The 20,413-nt window shown below is 41.0% G+C and overlaps 1 protein-coding gene across 4 annotated transcripts in view; it reads right to left on the reverse strand.

Moving 5' to 3' along the window:
* Positions 1-19,547, reverse strand: part of LOC142662068 (uncharacterized) — a 67,324-nt gene extending 47,777 nt beyond the window's left edge. For all 4 annotated transcript variants that reach the window (XM_075839940.1, XM_075839942.1, XM_075839941.1 and 1 more), the window contains exon 1: positions 19,260-19,547. The gene's annotated coding sequence lies outside the window, so the exon portion shown is untranslated. The remainder of the gene's footprint in view (positions 1-19,259) is intronic.
* Between the last annotated feature and the right edge of the window lie 866 nt (positions 19,548-20,413).

Raw genomic sequence — 20,413 nt, forward strand, 5'->3', positions numbered from 1 at the left:
TACCCGTGTAATAGTGCCAAGAGAGAGGTTCATGCACACAACTATATTCAGGATTCGTATCACATGAAGCCCATATACTCCAAATGTGGTGTCTGCATTAAAAAAAATCTGGCATGCTCCATTAATTCGAAGTTGGAAATTAAGCAATTTTAAGCTCTTTGAAGGAATTAAAAAATTGTTTTTATTTAAATTTCTCCCAGGGTATGTTCGTGGGGGTGAATTGCACGTTCTATGCCAGTTTTCCACGCATATCACTTTAGAAAAAAAGGCGGATGGGGCCTGGCATTCCATGGCCCGACAAATTTACTATAATTTACACCTGAAATCGTAGTGCAAATCTACTCAAGTTCATAACTGGAGTAGATTTAATTTTCTGGTATTTATTAGAGGCGTGAGTTTCTTCATGAATTAGGTGCATCTTACTCCAGCACGCTTTAGATTAAGACTTGTGTCTGAAATAATAATATTTAATCTCCTAAATAATTATCCCCATTTTGTATTTCCTGTTTTTGACAGGAACATTTAGAACAATTACAATATATCTCCCCCTTTTATCATCACGTAATTTTTAGGTCCAACAATCTGTGCTTACGAATTTCCTAATATTTTTATAGAGGTCGGAATGGTTTTTCTGATACAGAACTCCAATCCTAAATATGTAAAATAGGGGCTGGGCACACCCCCTGGCCCAAGTATGCCTAGAAATCGGCTACATGCATCTACCTTTTGAGGGTGCCCATACAAATAGCAGTAGCGTAGTGCACACAGATTTACTGCAAATTACCAGATTGTTTTTGTTTGACCTGTACAAGTGGTGCAGTCAAAAACTGTGTTGCAAAACCACGGTAATACGTAGTTAAACTGCATTCTGTCTGTGCAGGGACCCTTAGTCAATTATTTATGGATGTGTAATAATTTTTTTTATTAATGGCTTGCTAAAACAATTTAATTGGCTCACGGCGTGGTCCTTCTAAAGTCTACAGAATGTTGTCCATCCTGGATTTAGAATTTACTTGGTATCTTTAGAATTCCATAATCATTCACTTCACTGGAGAAGAAGGTCAACTGAAAACACTAGCTTGGGTTTCACATTAGAATCCAATCATAACTTATGTTTAATAGCCACTACCATATGACTAATGTAGATTCCAGAAATGTTACCATTAGCCGACAAATGCCACCTCAAGTTCATGTTGCTTTACATTCCTATAATTCTACGGACCCATTCTATCTAAAGCTAATGGTGGACCATCTGTGGACAGCACTCATGAGAAATGTCTTATTATGGAATACACAGCTGTGCCCTACAGGACATAAATAAAGAATTCCAAAGGTCCATTCCACCCCCATAGTGTGTGACTCAACACTGCTCAAGAAGAAGTAGTAGTAAAAACATTTCTCTTACCTACTTCATGAAGACACAGGGCACCGCACCTTCCTGGCATGTAAAGAACTTATACCACAAAGTCCAAGGTCCGGTGAATTATTGCTCCCATTCTTAGGTTAGGTCAGCATGGTTTGTAGAGCTAAACAATGAATCGTTGAACATAATGTTGTTCCAAGAAATACCCTACTCCTCTGGCTTTAGATCTCTGCAGGAGATCAAACAGATTAAACATTGATGGTCTCCACTTCTGTGCCTTACACGAGGAACCCCATGCACTAAAACAAGCTAAAGTGATCAAAACTATAACAAAGAATGAAAAGTAAAGATATAGCCATACTAAAAAAAAAAAAAACAAAAAAAACATTGACTGTCAAATTAAAATGGCAAACACAACTTTAATATTTTCAGGAAATGGCATAAAAAATAAAATAGTTTATGCTACTACAGTCCCTCTCTACTGAAACTTGCAATATGCAAGAACCCTTAGGCTGTAATATGGCACCATCCATTCATGCTTTACGCATGTTGAATCATGACGTGCACATACATGGCACACAAGGTAACAAAGTACTTCACAGTAACCAGACATGAGAAGAAACTAGTCATCATGACCCAGAGGGGAAATTGTATTTTCTAATGTCCAATTCATCGCCAGCACAGGTGGGGAGCAAGACTCCACTTGTTATCAGTGATGGTGGTCAGGCCTTAAGCCTAAGCTAAAGTGGGTAGCAGGATTCTTTATTAATGAGGTAACGTTCAAGACAAGTTACTGAACCTGCGCTTTGTGCTGCTGCTGCTCAACCCATTATAAACATGTAATTGGGGACTAGCTATAGGGGGCGCAGGGGTACACATAGCAATAGCACATGGTTTGGGAAGGGCCTTGATACAGATTTTGCATTGTGGCCCAGGAGTTTCAAGTTACGCCTCTGCATCCTATTGCCATACCATGTTGATTGCAGGGGCATTTCTTGGGCACAAACGAAACTGGTTGCAAGGATATTATTACACACCAAGAATAGATGTCTTTAGCCTGCTATGTTAGGCGCAGGAACGTCATCTGATGAACGCTCTCCTCTATGCACGGAGGGTGTGACTTTAACAAACCTGCTAATGTCAACAATTGTCAACCATGAATACATGTATAACGGAAACAGCTGCAGGCCAACATGATGGAGGTGTCAAATGCATCAGCCAAGCTAACTGTAGTAGTCTCAGTACAAAACATGGACCCCATGATGTGTTAGGACATAGGTGGGTAATTAAAAAGAAAAACACTTATTTGCAGCTTTATGAATTTTCAGTATGATGCAGTTAAAGACTATAATGCATGTATATAATAGAATAATTAGACAAAAGAGTCTCACAGGACACAAGAATATAAGGGTGGGATGCAAAGAATCTCAACCACCCGCAATATTTCAAAGATACGAACTCCAAACAATAGTATATAAACTTGAGAAAAAGAGTCCAAAGATATCAAATCTTAAGAAAATACAAAATCTTTATTGATCACAAACATGAGAATCTAAAACAAGTTATTTACTGGATCAAAAAATAAATGTATATTAAATAAGAATTAAGTACAGGCAACACATGGCATGAATAGGAATGGAGTACAAGCAATATATGTCATGAAAGAATCACTCACTTAATGTATCCCATCTTAAGGGGTCCTTGAAGAAGCTACATGCGAAACGCACGTCGGGGCGCAACTTTATCCACTGGGTCATATCACTATACTACTGAACATGGGTAAGCATATGACAGCGGTCTTGTCAGGTCCTACACAGCCATTGTACTGTTTGCTTCCACTAGATGATAATCGCTATTCTTAGCTTTCCACTTTCTCTTTCTTTTTTCTGTCCTGACATACCGACCTATATGAACATACCTCTAAGATGGGATACATTAAATGAGTGATTCATGCCATACATTGCTTGTACTCAATTCCTATTCATGCCATGTGTTGCCTGTACTTAATTCTTATTTAATATACATTTATTTTTTGATCCAGTAAATAACTTGTTTTAGATTCTCATGTTTGTGATCAATAAAGATTTTGTATTTTCTTAAGATTTGATATCTTTGGACTCTTTTTCTCAAGTTTATATATATGTATATAATAGAACTGCATAGAACGTCATCCCATATTATACTTTTATCTGAACCAATGGACGAAAAACAGCAGGGAATCTGCCGGACAATGGAATTCAGAGGCCTGTACTCCGCTGATGGTCTTGAAATTCATGTGATTATGGCTATTATGGTCACATGAATTGTATAGAAATGAGACATGTCTGTAGCAATCTATGTACGTAAGGCCCATATTTTTATATATTAAGGCCTGATGCACATGAACGTAGCCATGTGCATGGCCATGATTTTTGGGTCGGCTGGGGGCGGAGTGTCACCCGCAAGCCGCCCGCAAATCGCGGGCTGTGCACATGGCCACAGCCATTATTTCCTATGAGCCTGGACATGGCAGTAATAAGACTTGCCCGTTCTTTCTGCGGTCCAGGCTCCTGGGCCATGCACGGATGTGGAAACCAGGGTCGTGTGCATGGCCCCATAGGAATGAATGGGGCTGCATTTTTCCCGTGGATTTTCGGGGGAATTGCGGCCGCAAAAGCACGTTCGTATGCATGGGGCCTAATAGTAAATAGTTATCACTTCCAATTCACTCAAAACTTGGCAGATGGCTGGAGATCATGACTATATACAATAAACTGCCGAGACACTTTTGGTTCATGTTGCACTTAATCACTTATGTTGCATAATCATTGATTCTGAGGGTTTACTGGAAGTTCTCGTTTTTTCATCCTGTAATGAATGCAGAATTTGTGCACACAGTAAGACAATATCCTGCCTGGCAGGTCATAGGGTGAAAAGAAGAATAAAATACCACAAAACATAGTAAATATGGAATTCAACCAGCAGAGCCTAAACAGATCTCGCCCATGTGTTCTCTATGTACTATTTACAGTGCTTTTAATAGAATCTCGGCAGCCAAACTACCTAACACGACTTGTATAGAAGCATTCAGCCAAACACTTGGTGCATTATCCCACCAGTCATATCATACATGCACCACATATGGATATAATACTCTTCTTTTAAGAATACAACTAAATTACAACATGCGAAAACACAATTGTTGGCATTAGTTCTGCAAAATTTAGTGGTTTGGAGATCTGTAGAATATAAATGTTAAGCTAAGTTTGGAAGGGTTCATTGTGGCTTAGCGCTGCTATTTTTGCAAGCCGTGCAGATCATAAAAAAAATCCAGCATGGTTCACTAACCTTTCCACAATAAGGAATAAGCTTATTTAGAAACATAGTCTGGGTTTAATAGTTATGGGTAAACCCCAAGTCTTGTTACTGGTTATTGACTGCTGTCTGTACAATGCAGGGAGACTGGGTATCTGTAACCTGAATGGGTCAGATCTTCAATACCAGACATGTCCATGGACAACATTGATGCTATACGAGAAAAAAAAACAAAACCCTTGTTTGCTTACTTATCTCAGAACATCACTTTAAAAAGTTATGTTCGGCTTTTGGAACCACTTTAATAGATTCGGAAAATGCATTAGGAGCATTTTTTCTTATTTAGGCCTATTACCCAAAAAGTTTACTTTATGTGAAAAGACTCAATTTATGTTGCCTGTATTCCGAGAATGGAGAGGACGGAGGGCTATGTCAAGAAGAGTCAGCACATTACACCGTATTTTCAGACGTTTTTTAGTAAGCGTGTGAAGATATCCTTAAGATAGAAGTATAGAGTCAAATTGCAATTATCAAAACACAAAAAGAATGTATGATCCTATGTTTTAACTAAAGTGGGCCATACATGTTACAGACTCGTTTCCAGAATTAAAAAAGAAAAAAAAAAAAAAAAAAGAAGGGTTAGTCCCCCCCCCCCCCCCCAGATACAGCGCCACACCTGTCTATAGCCTGTACCTGCTGTCACAGCTCAGCTCAATTCAAGTAAATGAGGCTGAGGTGCAATACCAGGCACAGCCTATGGACAGGTGTGGCACTTTTCCTGGAAGAAAAAATGCAGACCCTTTTTTTTCAATCATAAAGGACCCCTTTAAATGATATTCACGAGAATAAAGTTTGGACATGGATGTCGGGCCTGCTTATATTCCTCCCAATGATTTCAATAAAAGCGAAACAAATTTTTCAATAACTGAAGCCTGTAGGCGATAGAGAAGAGAAAACCTCCTTTGTATTTAATAGTGTCATGCGTAGCTTAAGACACGGTCTACCATGTTATTTTGAATTAAATCATTTTTAGAACACAATATTCGAGTCCAGACCAAGACTGCCAAGTGCAATGGCACACATGCCTTTTATGCCAGCTACTTGGGGGGGTGAAGATGGTTGAATCAACTGACTATGCAAGGTCTGCCCTGTGAAGCGCTGACTGGGTGGCAAATGTATCTATGCTATAAAAAGTTCCCAATGGTGTGAAGGTGTAGACGCATTCCTTAAAACTGAATTACATGAGAGGACAATACAGAAGCACCATTACTACACACTGTGGCGGCAGGAAAAAAAATACAAAGCCAACAAACAATTCTATGCTAAAGGTGGGAACACACAGCGTAAACACTGCCGATTTTCTGCAACGGATTCATTGTGGAACATCCGCAGCGTATTACAGTAGCAGCAGTGTGGGTGAGATAGCAAACTCCCTAGAGACGAGCAGATTAACCTTTTGGATGCCTGGAGCCGATGTATCTTCTTTGTCCAGCGGCAAGGTTGAAGGACCTGTGGGTGACGTCACGCTGTATCTGCTGTGAAAGAAGCTGGGTGGGAACGATGAGAAGTGTATGATGCTGATTTGTCAGCGTCATACACTTCTATTAACAACGCCCAGTTGGTAAAAACACAACACACGCCCAGTTGGTTAAAACACAATACACGCCCAGTTGGAAATACGAAAAAACACGCCCAGTTGGAAATACGAAAAAACACGCCCAGTTGTTTATTGAAAAGCTAATTTGCATAAATATAAAATTGCTCATAACTTGTGCAAAAATGATCGTTTTTTTTTTAAAAAAAAACCATCTTTGCTGTTATCTACATTGCAGCGCCCATCACATTCAATAGGAGATAGGGATTTGATAATCTGGTGACAGAATATTTAAGAATATTGGACACGCTCCAAGCTTTCAATGCGCACTATATTGAAATACAGTCCATGTATGACAATCTCCAGAACCACAATTGTTGTGGTGTATGGGCTACGGTTTACAGATGCTTATTGGTAATGGTAATACAATAGAAATCACAATGCAGCAGTGGTACTATGGTCAGGCTCTGTTCACACATGCGTGGTGGTTTCGGTTTATGACAAATCACGACGCATAGCCAGATACCACCGATGCACGATTGATACAATGGACTTGTGTCCAACAGACCTCGTTGACTGGTGTGTAGTTTTGACAGGAAAAACAGTGCTGTATACAGTTTGATTAATGTTTTTGCTTTTTACATTAACATTAAAAGGGTTGTGCCAGAATAAACAATTAATCCCTATCCTGCTAGGTGATAATGGTCTGTTTGGTGGGGGCCTCCATCACTTGGGAGAATGGGGGTCCCGAATCCCCTGTTCCTCCTCACTGCGGTCGAGGACTTTGAATGGAGTGGCGGTCAAGCATTCAAAGTCTATGGGACTGGCAGAAAAAGCTCAGTACAGCGCTCGGCTATTTCTGACAGTTCCATAGACATTGAATATAGCGAGAGCATGCATGCTCAACTGCAGATCCATTCAAGCTCCTCTTCACTGTGGGGGATGTAGTGAGGAGGGAGGCAGCGAGGAGTAACTGGGGGTTTAAGACTCCCGTTGTTGTGATCGATGGGGGTTCCAGCAATCAGACAAGGGATTGCTGGCTCTATCTAGGATGCACAGCCCCGATCACCGGTCTGAAAGTAAAGATGTGTTTAGCCATCACTATGGTCTTCGTACCATCTATTCCACAATGCAACCTGCACCGGGCACTAAACATTATCCGAGGCCCCCAACTTTCTAGTTTATTACTTACTAAATTATTACTATTGCTGGCGGGAAACTAGCACTGCACATCATTGGATGCAGAGGCGCCCCGCTCTAGGTGCTAGTCTCAGTTTCACAGCTGCACCCCCTCTTGTTCCATTGTCTGCAAGTTTGCGGAATTCTCTTATTTTGTAATGCAGTTGGTAGCCATTATTGCGTTCCGTTAAATCGAGGAATTTGCAAGTGTTATATAAATGACAAATATGCAAGAATCAACTTAGCAATGCAAAGAACAAAAGCAAAACTTAATGCTGTATTTTTTAGTTTTTCGTCAACCTGGTATCCAGATTTTGCTAATTTTACAAACAAATGTTAATAGGATTGCCAGATACGTGCAGACCAGCAATGATATTCTTAAATAATAAAAGGGACAATTTGTAAATACTAGAGTCAGTGTTTTAATGAGAAGTCTTTGATTTCTACATTTGAGGACTTCTTAAACATTCTTGGATATTTGGAATAAGTTTAAGTCACTGGTGTCCCGGCTTTGAACGTGTTTCAGTGTCTGGTCTTAAGCCTAAATAAGCTTTTCTTTTGTAACTAAAAAGAACCAAAAACTAGAGACTCAATAAGTAATTCATTAGTTTCTCTGCTGGAAGTAATTCAGAGAACAGGTGCCCTGCAGGGCAAGGCTGACAAAACATTACACACTAAACCCCAACCCTGTTTACAGATGCACTACATACAAGACACCGGTGGATGGCCCACTGAAGGAGATTTAAACTCCTTAAAGGTGATTTCAATACAAATAGTTGAACTGTACACTATAAAAGCTTCATCTACATGTGAATGAATATTTTACATTTTAGTAGACCAAGAACAGCTTGATAGGTTAACAAAAATCTTAATTGGACAGATTTCGCAAATTTTTTTTCTGTTTGGTTAGAAATGTTTTCCCCAAATGTGAGATGGTATGGATCTGACATTTCTTGCAACACAGATACAAGCATTCATGCCAAGGTGGTCCGAGACATCTCGACCATACATGGGTAGAGGTTTCACCAACACTGACAGTCAAAGAAACAGCTACCCATCTTCAGAGACCCTATCCCAGTGCCCTACCAGTACATAGGGAATACAATCCTTCTCTCTTCCATGAGAAGACAAGAATTTATAAATTGGATGTTTTTGAAAATCTTTGTACTGTATTGATCAGAAGTATTCAATATCTACCACCTAAATAGTCCCATCATCAGATCAGAAAAAAACAACAGGCCATGTATGTCCACAGTTCCTGACCATGACAGTCAGAACATCCAAGGATGATCGATTGTCTATTGCTAGAAAAAAAACAAAAAACAACCTCGATAGTAGAATAAAGATTTGTTGTTACCGCTATGTGGAATTACTATAGCAATATGCTGACTAGAGACAGCTATGTTAGCCAGACGTTTCTCGCTGAGGTACACAGAGTGGTGAAGAGACCTGCCAAAGATCACAAGCAGTAGAGAAAGAAAATAAGCCGGGCTTCCCTGCTGGGGGTCAACGTGGTTACAATCTACGCCACGCCTGTTCTTTTGATTTAGCTTTGATTTATGAAGCTATTCTATTCCACTTTATAGTATGGACATGTATTTTTTTTTTTTACCAAACTGCAAGGCAGACAGATTTAGAAGCCGTGTTGAGGTCTGATGGTAAGCACACTCCCTGCTTATTTAGTATAATATATGTACACTATTCTTTGGATGTCACAATCAAGTGCTTTTTTTGTCACCAAACATGTCAAAATTGCATGTTGCGGAGTAAATCTGTACACCGGATGTTCTGTAGACTTTCACAACTGTACAAAAACTCATAGGCCCGACTCCAGAAGAAGGACTGAGTGATTCTGACAACTCAATCTGCAATTTTAAAGGTCTACCTGCATATTATTTCATGTGCCCCATCTCTTGACAGGCTTCACAGCTGCCACAGACCATCACAAACTTTCCTCCCGGGTGTATTGCCTCAGCTCCTCCATATCATCTTAGTCTAGTCAATAAGTACCTTCTGACTAGTTTACAAGACCCCAGAGTCGGCTAAAGAAAACAAACCTCAAGAAAGGACTTTGAGAGGCCAACGGTTGTTCATGTTGAAGTAAAACAACTGCTGAGATAGTGTTAACACGAACAACGTCCCTTCCATAACAATGAGGTGGACAAAGCTTAGGCTCCAAGAGGTTTGGAAACTACAGGTCCCAATATTTTCATTAAAACCCTCTAGCTTTCTACAAAACAAATGCCAGTATGTATTGGCGCTGTTTCTGGAAGGTCATTCTTTTTTAGGCTTGAGAAAGGTTCAGATGTGAACCTAAAGGATATACATAAGATGTGCACATAGCCTTAGGCTGTGCTGTGTTCACATCAACGTTGCCCTTCAGTTGAGGGGTTCCGTCTGAAGTTTCCGTCGGGTTAACACCTCAGCGGAAAGGCAAACGGAAACCTTCGCTTCCGTTTCCCTCACCATCGAACTCAATGGTGACGGAAACCTAGCTAATGGTTTCCGTTTGTCACCGTTGGGACAGGGTTGTGTCATTTTTGACTGAACCAATAGCGCAGTCGACGGAACCCCTCAACAGAAGGGCAACGGTAATGTCAACAGGCCCTTGATGAAAAATTTATATTCCTATCTGGGACAATGTACTGGTGCTAGCCACCAAAATCAGACATTTTTTATTTTGGTTGTTGGTTCTTCATGTGACTATGGCATTTGTTAATGGTTTTATATAAACAATAATTCACTGTGAGACACACAAAACAATTGGGCACGTAAGAGTATGTATGAATTATATAAAGATTACAACTTCAAATGGTCATCTGTATATGATGGGTCATTTGCACAAAAGATCATAACCAATTGTTTATAAATGTGGGAAATGGCCAAAAAACTACCATTTAGGTCGATATTTATCAGAATTCTATGGCCAGCTTTAGTTGAGAATGTCAGTAACTAGTTTGTGTGTGGCCGATAAGTCCCCCCCCACTCTCCAACATTTGATATGCGTCTCGTATTACACAAGGCAAACTTCAAACAAACCCAGGAATGATGGTCATACCCACGGAAATGCCTCTTAGGCAGATGATACAACCAACACCCTAGTAAAGGGTAGAAGAATTCCTGACAGTATCATAGCTCATTCTGGAATGGGCCGCTTTCTTTTTGAGAAATCAGCCTAGTTAGTTTAAAATGGACATGTTACATAAGATATGGATTTCAAAAATTCTTTGGTAAATTTTTAGTAAATGAAAGACCCTAGAACAGCAAATGTTCATAATTCATAAGACTATGTTCCTAAAAATAAAAATAATGTGTAGGACATGGTGGGTGCTTTCAATAAAATGGGTTCTCCTAGAAACTACATGAAAGCTTAGTTATCTTGTTATCAACAGGGAAAGCCCGTGGATTTGAAGCTAGCAGAAAACAAAACATCATCCAGCAGCTTGACAATATTAGAAAGTGTGGGCACAAGCCATACGGTTATTTAAGCTACATTTCTGTATTCCTGAGAACCCTTTTAAAAGCATACCTAAACTTTCAAAAACCTTTTAAAATAGGTCAGAAGTTTTGATTGGTGGGGGTCCGAGCATTGAGACCCCACCGATCGCTAAAACGAAGCTGCAGAAGCACTCGGACGAGGTGTACAGAAAGTCTATGAGCCTGCATACGGCTTGCTTGGTTTTCTGAGTTAAGCAGATCTGAAACGGAACAGCACAGTGCTTACTCGAGCACTTCTGCCGCATCATTTTAGAAATCAGTGGGGGTCTCAGTGCTCAGACCCCCGCGCGATCAAAACTTTTGACACGTCAAAAGTTTTTTGAAAGTTTAGTGATCCTTTCGGCCCCATGCACGCGACGGAATTACGGGCCCATTAATTTCTATGGCCGATGGACACCTTCCCGTATGTATACAGGAGGGTGTCTGTGCCGTAGAAAGCTGCCGAAAAAAATAGGACGTCCTATTTTTTATTTTACGGACCGTGCGCCTATACTTTATAATGGGAGCATGGCCCGTAAAAGCGGGCGGCCGTCCGTGCCTGTAATTACGGGTACGGTCGTGTGTATGAAGCCTCAATGTGTACAATGTACCTTTTGCTGCAAACTACATTAAATAGCTGCTTTCATTGTTTCCATGTAGCAGGTGTGCTCGTGGAATTTGGAGATAAGAAATGCATACAAACTAAAAGATTGTAGAACCCATGTTCAGAGAGGCTGTATGAAAAAAAATTAGCAGCCAAATTCTGTGAATGTATTACTACTAACCAAGTTATTATACCTGTACAAAGTGCCATTGTGCTTACAAGTCTTGCCCCAAAAGTTAGACAAGCCATATGAGCCAGGAAACCAATGTGCCTCAAATCTTGCTTCGGCTACCAGTCTTCGTAGACCTTATTTACCTGAATGTCCATGAAAGTACTTAACGTAGGGCCACTAAATGTGAACATGAACCCTGGCCTAAAGTGGACGTGCACATGTTATAAATAGATGGAGTAGACACACAGTATAATTTCTTCTGCTGGGCCCAAGGTACCCCAGCCCGATGATGGCATATCAACCTATCAATTCAATATACATTTGTGCGATTTGCACTTGGCCTAGAATGTCAACTAGGATATCAGTAATAGGTTGATAACAAAGGTAAAGCTCTTAAAACAATAAAACAAGGCCACCCATTTTCAATCAGTGACCAGCTCTCTCTCAGTATGGCATCTTTATCACCCACAAACACAGAATTAAATCAGTGATGATGGATTTAGTGAAAAGCTTTCTGGCAAGATAAACACTGCTTGGCTTTGTGCACTAGCAAGACAGATAAAGACCTAAAGTACTATTTATGAAGGAGGAAGGCGAGCAAGAATGACCTTTGTAGACATTGGGGCAGATTTTCTAAGGTGATTGAGCCTAGACCTTGTGAAATGCTGCAAAATGTGGTAGATTTCTGGCACATATTGTCGAATTACGTTTTAGAGCGAATTATAAAGCAAAAAAAGATGTTTGTGACTCAGTAGACACTTCTAAAAGGGTCTTGAAAGTGGGTGTGGCTTAGAAAAAAAGAAGTGTGGCTTAAAACATGGCGAAATAAAACCGTTGTAAAATAAAGGCCCTCTTACAACTGGCCAACTTTGGCAGCTCGTTGATCGGCACATGATTGCTCCGGTCACAAGGAGCTATGTATGGGGACGAGCGCTCATTACTCCGATCGCTCATCCACATACATTGTTTTTATGCCTAAAGCACATCTCCCTGTGCTGCCAACAATGATAATGTTTCACTTTTTTAAAACGATACGATCAGCAGGTGAACGAGCTTGATTCATCTGCTGATAATTGCCCTGTGTAAACAGGGCAGCTATCGGGAACGAGCGTTCTATGAACACTTTGCCTGATAATTGCCCAGTGTAAAAGGGCCTTAAGTTAACCAAGAGGTAGTATAAAGTGGAAAGGGTCTAGTAAGATACGCCAAATTAATAGTACAGCGTGCGCCACTGTGGGATAAATATGCCGTATCTTCTGACTGCCTGGTCTAAAAGGTAAAGACTAACTTAAATTTCTGCTGTTCCTGACGGAACCAATAGCGCAGTCGACTGCGCTATTGATTCCGTCAAAGCGATAGAACCCTGTCAGAACGGTGACAAACAGAAACCAATAGCTAGGTTTCCGTCACCATTGAGTTCAATGGGGAGTGAAACGGAAGCTGAAGGTGGAACGAACGGTGATGTGAACACAGTCTAAATCGGCTATAAGATTACGGAATTTGTACCTTTAAAATTGGCCACAGACGTATTCATAATTTAACAGATGCAACTAATACGAAGAAGTCAGAAATAATCTATATTGACAAAATGTATTGCCTGACCTCAGCCAAATATGCCTCTATGGCCACCTTCACTAATGGGTTTTTTCTTCTTTAATCTTGCACCAGACTTTGACCCTATTCCCCACCCCCATTAGTCCCTCTTCATCTAGGGCATTAGAATAGCTTGTGCTCTTATCTATCGGTTATGCACACTTTTTGCCATATCAGGCTCATTGTCTATAGGCTCACTAACTTGATGACAATGGATTTTGTAAACCCCCTTGTCAGCTAGATTAGATTTTATGTTGTCCTTTCTTTAGACTAAAACTAGCCATCCAAAATTAGATACGTAATGGCCAAACCCATCGATTTTTAGATTTGGCTGACAATCCAATCTGTATGAGGGCAGCCCAACACCCCCCCCCCCATCTGCCATTTGGACACGTTGGATCACCAGCTACTGAGAAACTACATCTCCCAGCTTGCCCGGTGGCCAGTTGTGGTTTGAGAGCTAGAAGACAGAGTAACGCTATATGCACTAGAAAAAATATAGGAGGGTTCCTCCAGCTCACCTTTTCACCAGATATGCAGAGTCACTCACGCACGGATCCCCGTGTCGGCACACGTGTAAACATAGAAAAAAAGATGAAGGATTGAATCCAGCGATGAGTCTGTGTGATTCTGTTAAAAATATATAGGAATCTTCTTCCAAGTTTTATTCAAGCAGAGGGTAAAACAAGTGCGATAAAATATAGGTCAATATCCCTATGTGCAACAGAGGGATGGTACAGCAATTGGAGCGGATATTTGGTCCAATTGCTGTACCATCCCTCTGTTGCACATAGGGATATTGACCTATATTTTATCGCACTTGTTTTACCCTCTGCTTGAATAAAACTTGGAAGAAGATTCCTATATATTTTTAACAGAATCACACAGACTCATCACTGGATTCAATCCTTCATCTTTTTTGCTATATGCACTAGTCATTTTTCAGACGCTCAAGAATAATTCAGCATGTTATAAAATACGTACATTCCATACAACTCCCTGTTCACGATTTGTTTTTAGCCTGGGCTGGGTTAGTAGATGTTTTGCGATATTAAATTTGCCTCCAATACAAATAGAAATCAGCTTTCATAGGAAACCTATAAATCCAAACAGATCTAAAACAGCACAAAGCTTTCCGGAGGTAATCACAGGGTGCCTCATGGATATCATGTCTGCTGGAAGCCCCCTACTGTTTTCTTACTTCTCATCCTTATAGACAATGGAGTTCACTACATAAAAACCAAGTGGTTATCTCCACAGTAGTTGCAAAAGCAAAACAAGTCAGCCCAGAGGGGAGGCTCTGAAAGCCTGTTACAGGGATCATTGTTCAGGACAACCACATACACGCACTTTTCATATCACACAACTCACTCCTGGGTCTCAAAAAAGGCATGGAAAAAAAAAGGAATATAATAGTATACTGCGCAGTATACTTTGTTAAAATGGAACACTATGGTCGACGTATCCTATTGTATGCCTGTAAAGCGGGATACGTCGCAGCCCTTTATCGGGATATACGTCAAACTAAAGGGCTATACTGTGATGAAAACAGGGCCTAATGCACGGCCTAGGAAAACTTTTTTTCCCCACATTAATTAGTAACACTGTACAGTAGGAGAAGTCAGAGGATGAAATAACAAAACTATTATTTTGTGTGTGGACAATCTATTTTGATCAAACAACGATACTTGGTTTATTGTTACGACATAAATCCAAGGGCCGGCCTCAGATTTCTGCTGCGGATTCTCGGCCAAATCAGCAATGTGGATTTTTCTGTAGGAAAAATATAGTCTGAACCTACCCAGGGTTTACTGCATTAATACATGCCAAAGGGCACTTCTGCAGATACGAAACTTAGGCCTCATGCACACGACGGTAGCCATGTGCACGGCCGTGATTTTTGGGTCGGCCAGCAGAGGAGTGTCACCTGCAAGCCGTCCGCAAATCTCAGCCCGTGCACATGGCCGCGTGCATTATTACTTATGAGCCTCGAGCATGCACGGACCGTGGAAACCACAGTCGTGTGAATGGCCTCATAGGAATGAATGGGGCCGCAATTCTCCCACGGATTTTCGGGGGAATTGTGGCCGCAAAAGCACGTTCGTGTGCATGGGGCCTTCGATCTGTGGCCAATGTTCGTTTGGCAGGTTAATAAAATAGAGCATGTTGAATTTTAACATGCCCGATCCTCTGTCCTCAAAGGAGATAAGGCGCCGCCTGAGGAGTCTGGCAGCTGCTTATATTCCTCTCCCCATTGAGAACACATGCTTGCCCGGCCGAACCAAGTATTCATGCGTATGAGGAGGTTGGGAGGAATAGCTGTCTAAAAGGGTATGGCCACCTTAAGAAGCTCTGAAATTGCCACCTACTTCCTGCTGTGCCTACTGCTTGACAATGGCTAAAACATGTTTGGCTTCTGTTTAGCATAAGGAAAAAATAGGAGTTTCTAACTTTGGCAAGAAATATACAGGACTCAGACCTCCAACATTTATAATAAGTTGAGAATTCAGCCATAGGCCGCTTACATACGGCAGTATTTTGATCAGGATTTGTAAGACAAAATCCAGAGAGGACGAGAGGGTGAAAATCTTTCCATTATACATCTTTTCGGTGTAGGCTCCACTCCTAACTTTGGCTTACAAATACTGATGCAAAATACTGACCTAATACTTCTGTGTGAATACAATCTTACCGAGAAATTGAGGGTCAGAACAAAGTCAGGCATCAACGGGACATCAGATTTTATGGACCGTGTTAAATAAACATAAACCGGAGTTCCTCGAAGGTATTCTGAATAATGCTGCGGTTTGGCTATCAGTGGTCCAATGCCACGGGGTGTTTTATATTCACTTGATCATTGAGAAGAATATCTGTTAGGCCTTACTTACATGAACGTGTGCGTTTTTGCGCACGCAAAAAATGCTGCGTTTTTTGCGCGTTTCAGTTCCGTGCGTCATCAGTGTTTGGTGCGTGGCTGCGTGATTTTCGAGCATATGGAATCCTTATGACACGCGGTTATGAGGTTTAGAAAATGAAATGGAGGTGGTTTTATTTTTCCCTTCATTTCTTGAACTGTTGCACGAATCACACGGGAGTCCGTGTACTGCGCGTGATTTTCACGCACCCATTGACTTCAATGGGTGCATGATGCGCAAAAAACGCTAAAGTATAGGACATGCAGTGAGTTTCACGCAGCGGACACACGGAATGTCTGAATGGCCCCATTGACTTACATAGGTCCATGCGACGCGTGTGATTTTCACTCGCGTATCACGGACGTGAAACACGTTAGTGTAAATAAGGCCTAAGCAGTATTGCTGGATTATCAGGTGCCAGACTAGTGGATGTTCACATCTAAAGAGTCAATAGTGGTAGTTTATAACATTTTCCTCATTGTGTAATAAATATCCTGCAATACAGACTCTAGTCAGAGAACACGTCTTTGTTTGCCCGGGGGACACGTCTGTTAACACACCTACTGTGATTTAGCGATGACACAGGCTGATTCATAATGCACTCTCTGTTATTATACGTTATCGTTGGAGGGGTCATAAAAACAATGTGAAATCATTTCCAGCTGGAGATTAAAAGTATTACAGGGAATTTAACAATGAACTCGCAAACCGACAGGGTCATTTTTTCCTTTCTGCTCATGGATCTATCATAACATGAGAGCACACACTATTTCAAATGACCATCTGCTCAACTATAATGATATTTTATACGGTTCTAAACTTGGCTCCACGCTTGGGGGGGTTACATGGTGATCGGTGATGTGTGGAAGGACATGTAGCCCTTACCTTAAAAAGAATGTGCCAAATTTAAAAAAAAAAATCACCATCAATACAAATGTGTAACTGCAGTCTTTGTGGCATTTGGCACTATTTATAAAACCTTTTTGTCTTTTAAAATAGTATTAGATCAAAATTAAAAACTATTCTATATTAAAGGGAATGTCTCATCATGGACAAGTCTTCCAACGTGGTATCCACCCCAGTGATTACCTGCCGAGGACATCCAAATGCACCATGGACCACTATTTTTTAATTTAAAAAAAATAATAAATTATAAAGCAAATGTTGAAAATATACCAGTGTATGAAAATGGATAAAAAAAAAAAGTTGCATCTTAAAACCGTCAAACACCTAATTTTTCTTGGAGTTCCACTGATAATCTAATAACTATAGGGACTCCTAGTGGCCACTGATGATGATTTTTTTTTTAACCAGCCATTATGTTTTGTCTTCTTTGGAGATAAGTGGCATTAAACATGTCTGTTGGCCGCTTATCTCAATATCCTATTAAAATGACACATTCAGCACTGTTATGGTGGAATCGAGGTCAGACAGCTGAGGAAAGTAACTGGCCAGCTTTATTTATAGGAAGATCACAGAGAATGACTAATACCGCTAAAATGTACTTGTATAAAAAGGTAAAAATTACTTTCAGAAAATTGTCACCAAACGGGCATTTATGTAGGACAGCACACAAGTTAAAATAGGTTGGGGTAGTTGGTAATTTGGGGTATATTCACAAACTAGGCCAGATTACGGAGTTGTAGAGGTCCCTGGGTCTCAAACTGTCACAGGTGCTCTGCGCCACATTTATTAAACACTGAAGCTATTTAGGGTGTATTCACATGTGCCAGTAACAGCATTACCACAACACAACGGCAAACCCACATGTTAATACACTCCAGTATTTTCCAATGCATTTTCCGCCGCAAAAACTGCAACCCTGCTGCAGTGTGTGAATACTACATATATAGAATCAAAGAAAATTTATGGATATGATGCAGAGCCGGTGTCAGATTTCTTAATAGTCGTTTTTAGAATGGGTCAAACATTACAAATATCAATGAGTTTTTGCATAGAGCCCAAACCGTCCTCAGCGACGGTACTGACAAGACTGCTCCACAGAACATAGGGACGCTCCAACTGCAAATTCATCCCTGCTCATTCCTAAAAAAAAGCTACGCTAGCAGGTGTGGGCCATAGAGCGAACAAAGCGTGCCCTATATTCCTGTCCGCACCACCTTTATTAATCTGACAGTTCCTTTACTTCACGCCTGGTTCTAGATCCTGAAAAGTAGCACAACAAAGACCTAACCGAGGATCTCCAGAAAGTAAGTGAATAGTAAAGCTGGCAGAGTCCAGTCTCAGTGCACGTGTGTCTTGGCTTGCTTTCAAATCCTATTGATATATTGGAGTGAAGGGAGGGCTTGCCTGTGCCTGGTGCCATAAGTCGCAGATATGCGCCTGACTGTCTGCTGGATCTAACAGGGAGTTGTCACTTGTACATAGGAGGACTATTGCAGCTGAATCCAGACATGCACAGGGTGATACAGTGCCAGTCAGTTTTATCAAAGCAATGATCCAAAAATCAATGGTATTCAATGTGGACTGCAAGCTGGAGAGGTTTTATAATAATAAAAAAATAAAATCCAAAAACATAGATGTATACTGTCTGTGTGGTCAAAGGACTGTTTTAACAAAGTTTCCAATTAAAAACTTTTGTACACAATGGTCTACTACAAGGAAAAAATGTAACGCAGCAGCTTATGTATTAGACTCATGGATTGTCATCACTGGATGTACACAACAAAAAAAAAACTCCAAAACACTTGTTACTTTGAAGGTCGGTGTTACCCACATGCAGCTCATGGACTCTGCACCTGAATTCAGAGTATTCCCTCCATTGCGAGTCAGGTTCATCCCAAAATGTTAAGTATCCAAAAATTTAGATTATAACCAATACATGAGATACAATGTAACACCTCCTCGAACTACAAGAGCAGCACTGACCATCTGAGGATGTTCAGTTCTTCAGGAGAAGCTACAATTGTATACTTTGTAACAATTCACACTATAAAACAAAAGTTGTGAGGTCACATGGGCAGGCAGGTGGGGACTACAAACTTTAGATTGGCAGTGAACAGGGTAAAGTAATGGCTTGTAATAAAGCCGAGTAGTTTCACTCTTACCTTGGGAGCCTGTGGTGCTACCAGGCTGGTCTACTGGGTCAGAAGAGCTTCCATTAGGACCACAGAACATCAGCCTTGGTTCCTAAGAGCTTGAGTGAGATGTTCCTGGTGGTCAATGTGTTGCTGCTTGCAATCCTCCTGGTCAGTGCTTGCCTGCTCTCCTCCACCCCTTACATGCTGTGTTTACTTTCTCTGTCTGCCTTATTCCCTTATGTACTTCCTTTCCTCCTCTTCTCCTTCCTCTCATTCACTTCCAAACTACCTCGAGCCGCTCACTCCTTGTTCCCTTCTCCCTCTCTCTGCACACCTCCCCCCTCATGCCTCGCCCCTTCCATAGAGCTAGAGGCCGGGTCTCCCCAGAACAATTGAAGGCCCAACCTCTACCAACTCCCAGATTCCAAAAGGCAGGATTAGGTTTCAGCTCGTTCACTCCCACACTCGCCTGTTGATTCCAGACGTGTCTCGGGAGACAACAAAAAAATGCCAAAATATAAGAATATATCGAAGTTATTTGCATCTAGTGGTTTTACATTCCTGGTAACCAGAGAAACTCTCTCAGACTTTACACTTGGTGGATATCTCTTGAGGATTTTGTTAGTTACCTCGCTCATATAACCTGTATGTCTGCCTTTATCTTTCAGGGTAGAAAGGAAAGCCAAGAAGTCTGTGCTCATACTTTCCAATTTATCCAGTCAACCCAGCGGTATGAGCCATATTGGGGGATTTGACCGCAGTTGGAGAGAGCAAATATCTTACGATCAATTGCAAAAACCGATTGATAGGGGACGCATGTAAAAACACCAGCATTTTAGAGCACATTCAGAAGTGGCGCAAATGATGTGGAATTCTGCAGCGGCTGTTTTTTACATTTGTTTCAATACATTTTTAGGCAAGTTAGTTCAGACATTGCTGAAAACTCAGCTGCGGACCATAGGCTGCGGTGCGGAATTTTCCCTCCGCAGCATGCACTGGCTGTTGCGGAGAAGAAGCGAAATTTCACTGCGGATTTCAGCCTTTGCAATGCAAAAACTGAAATCTGTGGCAAGTCCGCTGTGATTTCTGCAACGTCTGAATTACCTGCCAAATATGCAAATGTTGGTGCAGATTCGTTGCGTAAGTGCCCCAAATCTGCACCAACATTTGCAGCGGAAAAC

The sequence above is a fragment of the Rhinoderma darwinii genome, chromosome 10, assembly GCF_050947455.1.
Source record: "Rhinoderma darwinii isolate aRhiDar2 chromosome 10, aRhiDar2.hap1, whole genome shotgun sequence".
Lineage (NCBI taxonomy): Eukaryota > Metazoa > Chordata > Amphibia > Anura > Rhinodermatidae > Rhinoderma > Rhinoderma darwinii.